We start from the raw sequence: 4,943 nt of genomic DNA, 5'->3' as shown, positions 1-4,943 counted from the left end.
TTTTGAAAAGAAAAGAGGGTGTGTGTTCATAAGGAAGGAAGAAAACCAACATTTATTAAGGTTCTATTGTGAGGCAGACACATTTGCAAACATCACTTCCACCCAACCCTTCGCCCTGGAAGGAACACTTGCCTTGAAGGTCATGGTGAGGATGAACTAAGACGAAGCCTGTGAAACTCCTGGGTGACTCGTCAGCGATTTGAGGAGCAGACAGAGGCCAGCCTGGCTTCAGAGCACAAAGAAAGAGTGGGCTGGGTGAGCAGATGAGGGGGTGTCCAGCTCAGGCGGGGCCTGCAGCCCTCAGGTGCAACTAGACTTCTTTGGAGGAGGAGTGGGAGTCTGATAGAGAATTAGGCAAGTGTTGGGCCAAATCAGATTGTCCAGAGGTACAGTTTGGCCACTGAGAGGAGATGGAGAGAAGGGGCACGGCTTGATGGGAGGAGGCTTATGGGGGTCCGAGGAACCTCCCGTGAGGTCCCGTCCACCTCTGGGATCTTGAGCTGGACAGGCTGTGTGGAAGTTCTGTGGTTTCCAGTGGTCGGCAAACTGCGGCTCGCGAGCCACATGCGGCTCTTTGGCCCCTTGAGTGTGGCTCTTCCTAAGCCTTAGGAGTACCCTAATTAAGTTAATAACAATGTACCTACCTATATATATAGTTTAAGTTTAAAAAATTTGGCTCTCAAAAGAAATTCCAATCGTTGTACTGTTGATATTTGGCTCTGTTGACTAATGAGTTTGCCGACCACTGGTCTAGACCCTCAATATCTTTACAGCACGTTTGTATCCACAGTTTGAGGGGCCCTGTCAGAATCCCAGACGGCGACAGCCCGAGCCTCCCCTTTGGCAGATAAGGTCTCAGGAACACCAAAGGCTTCCCCAGATCACCCTGGATGAGTCACTGGCTGGGGGTGGAACCAGGCTCCCGCAGGCTGCGTTGCTGCCAGGACTATGGGGCCTGGGAGGGAGAGAGGCCGGAAGGCCGGGTCCAGCCTGGGTCAGCCAGCGTCCATCACCAGGAGCATCACCCGGCTGGCCTGGCTCAAAATAGCTCTCCAGACACAAGGAAATATTTCATCTTACTCTGTTTTCCCACCAAAAAAAATAAATAATAAATAAACATTTCCAAATCTCAATGGGGCCAGACTCCAAAGAGGGGGAACGGGAACAAGAACATGCCCGGCCCCCCCCACTGAGAAGTTCTGTTTCTGTCCTTTTCGTTCCTTTCTTGAGGGTCAAGACTTCGCTTCATGACATGAGCGAGGAGACTCCCACGGCTTTCCCAGCGGTGCCTGGCTTTCTCTTGGTGTCGGGCTGTCCTTGCCCAGGGGTCAGTCACGTCAGACATGGTGCTGCTGATGGGACAGCTGCAGGGACCACCGCGGAGAAATGAAGTCTATGACACAACCCTGCCCTCAAGGGGCGTCCGTGTTCCTGGGTAGCAGGGCTGGGCTTCCCCTCTCCCTGAGAAGCCCTTAGAAACGGGAGGACACTAATGTTTACTGAGAGCCAAGCATGCCTGGTACATTCCAGACACTTCCATAAACACCGTTCCATCTGAGCCTCACAACAAGCCTCGAGGTCTCTGTGATCACTCTCCAAGAGACGAAGACCCTCACACCTCAAAAAGTGAATGTTTTTCTCATATAATCAAATACCCAATGCGTTATGTTTCCCTGGTTGTCTTTTTAATGCGTTTGCTTGAATAAGGATCCAAAACAAGGTGCAGACATTGCCTTTGATTGTTTCTTAAAATTCTTCTTAATTTCGAAACAATCACAAACGCGAAAAGTTGCAAGTACATTACACAGAACCCTCCTTCCTGTGAACCTTCTGAGAGTGAGTTGTGGCCCCCGTTTCCCATCACCCCCGAATCGGTAACATTTCCTACAAACAAGGGCTGTCTTCTCTGTAACTACAGAACGACCATCCAAACCAGCAGGTTAACAGAGAGTCATTGCTATCATCTACTCCTTGGACCGCATTCAAGGGGGCAATTGTCCTAATAATGTCTTTTATAGCCTCAGGTTCCAACTTCAGACACACGTACCGTATCTAGTTATGGCTCTTGAGATGCCTCAGTCTGGAAAAGTTTATCCACTTTAACTTGAAAAATATTTTTAATGAAATGTATTGGGGTGACATTGGTTAATAAGATTATATCGGTTTCAAGTGTATGGTTCTGTAATACATCATCTGTATATTGCATTGTGTGCCCACCACCTTACTTGACTTTTTAAGGTTTAAGAATGTGGAAGTTAGTTCGTAGCTCTCCCTCATTTCGAGTCTGTCTGGCGTTTCGTCGCGATGACCCGTCTTTCGCAGGAATATCACGGGAGCGACCCTGTGCTTGTCTTGCCGCACCCTCGGGTGGTGGTTGGTTTTGATCTGCCCCATTGCTGGCGATGGTAAAGGTGATGTCTGCCAGTCCTCTCCGCGTGAAGTTCTTCTCTTCTCCTTTGTGATTTTATAGAGAGAGCCTCTGAAATGATGCAAATAGACCATTCCTCATCAAACTTTCCATTCAGGTGTTTGTTTATATCAGCATGAACTTATGGTTTTGTTTTATTCAGTGTGAGTCCCTTCAAGCTGGCTCCTGTGTCCTTTTGCAAAGCCCCCATCATTCTTTGACGACTTCCTTACTTTCTGGCATAACAAGATGTTCTTGGGCATTTCCTGTCCCTCTCCTGTAATCAGGCATCTCTAAGGAAATGTAAAATGGTGATATTCTAATTCTATTCTTTGTTTATTAGCTAGAATTCCTTTATTCAAAACAATAACTTCCTTTGCATCAACTACCCCGGTTCATTTTATCGAGGCACAATTTAATTAGCAAGTCAGGACAAATGTCTGAGTCTTTCCTTTGACTTGCCCGTTTTCAGAATAATGAGTTCGTTTCCTAGTGTCCTCTAAATGTGATCAATAAGGGTGTTTAAATTATTATGATGAACTTACCCCCTTTTTATGCTTTAAATCTATTTGTCATTATTGTGGTTGATTTTCAAATGATCCCGTCTTTGGTCCATGGGAGCCTGTCTTGGACCTTTTCCTTCCATATGAATCTAATCACGAGGAAACGGGAGAGAACAAACCCAACTGAGTGCTTCCCAGTGAGAAAGGTCACTGGGAATTTTGTCTGAGATTGCACGGGCCTTCAGACCCATTTGGGGGGAATTGGCGTCTTCAGGATAGTGAGCCTTCCTGTTCATGAGGGTGGTGGACCTCTCTGTTCCTTTAGGTCTCCTCTAATGCCTTCCACTGATGTTTTATTATCAACATTGCGCCTCTTTTGTTAGACTTATTAAAATATATTGTGTATTTTTATTGCTAGCACAAATTACATCCTTTTAAAAGTACAGTTTTCTAACAGAGAAAAAATGGGAAGATGGTGGTATATAGAAGTGCAATTGGCTTTTGCATGTTGCTAGCACAAATTACATCCTTTTAAAAGTACAGTTTTGGCTTTTGCATGCTGATTTTACATCAGACAAATTGCTAAACTCTCTAAAGTCTAATAGTTTGTAGATTATTTTGCTTTTATATGTAAAAAGTACATTAAATCATAATACAAATCATAACAGTTTTGTTTCTCCCTTTTCAGTCCTTATAAGTTTATTTCTCTCTCTTTTTAAATATATATTTTTTATTGATTTCAGAGAGGAAGGGAGAGGGAGAGAGAGAGATAGAAACATCAATGATTAGAGAATCATTGATAGGCTGCCTCAATGCCTTGCCCCTACTGGGGATGGAGCCCACAACCTGGGCATGTGCCCTTGACCGGAATTGGAATTGAACCGGGGACCCTTCAGTCCATAGGTGGACGCTCTATCCACTGAGCCAAACAGGCTAGGGCAAGTTTATTTCTCTTTTGTCTCATTGAATGTTCTGGAGTCACTAGTACAGTGTTGAATAGAAATGGCAACAGTAGGCATCCTTATCCTATTCCTGTTATTAAAATAAATATTTCTAACATTTCAGATTTTTGTTTTGGTAGATATGAGGTTTAGAATGTTTGTTTATATTACTAATTTGCTAAGAGTTATATTTTTAACCATGGGTGGATATGTTGAATGTTACGTTTTCTATATATTTATTGAAACAATTCTATTTTTTCTTCTTTAATCTGTTAATAAAGAGCAGTTCATTGATAGATATATTAATCTGGCTATTCCAGATTCCTTTTGGTTAATATTTGTCTGTCCCATCTTTTGACTTTCAACTCTTCTGTGCTCTTTGAGCTAAAGTTTTTGCTTACTTTAACAATCTTCTTCCTGTTATTGTGATTACTGATGTATTCAATTTATTTCTACCTATAGCACATAGTAGGTGCTTAGGAAATCAGCCGTTGTCAACCCTTGGTCTCTTAGAGGCCTGCTGGGTCAGGGGATAGGATAGAGTAGTGGGGCCTCTTCTCACTATTACCCCTTAGCCTGGGGGGCCAACAGGACATGGTTTTTCCTGAGAAAAGCATGGCGTTTCCAGAAAGACTTCGCTGAGAAAACCCCAACCTAGTCTGGGGCCACATGAACTGTTTCCTAGAAACTAGATGTGAGTGAAACTCGGCCGGTGCCCGAGTCACAGCATTCGTTTCCTGTTTTCATCCACGAGCTAATAAAGTTATTTCCTTCGTATGCTGTGCTGCTGAGCAGGAAGGTCCCGCTGCCTCAGGCTTGAGGCCAGCTGTTATCCAAGCAGAGGGAGGAAGTGGCCTGGGCTTCCTCTCAGTCAGGATTGTCAACTCTGCTCCCCACAGGTGCTTCGAGGGGACGGCGGAACCATCTCTGCCCTGGCAGTCTCCAGGGCTCTGTCCCCGGCCTGGAGCCCTCGGGGATCACCTGACCCATCTGTCTGTCCCGGGATGCCTGACCAGCATCTCAAATCCCACATGTCCCACACAGACCCTCTCTCTCTCTCTCTCTCTCTCTCTCTCTCTCTCTCTCTCTCTC

Source organism: Myotis brandtii, unplaced genomic scaffold, assembly GCF_000412655.1.
Source record: "Myotis brandtii unplaced genomic scaffold, ASM41265v1 scaffold244, whole genome shotgun sequence".
NCBI lineage: Eukaryota > Metazoa > Chordata > Mammalia > Chiroptera > Vespertilionidae > Myotis > Myotis brandtii.
The sequence above is the reverse complement of the archived record's forward strand: the minus strand, read 5'-3'. Positions refer to the sequence as shown.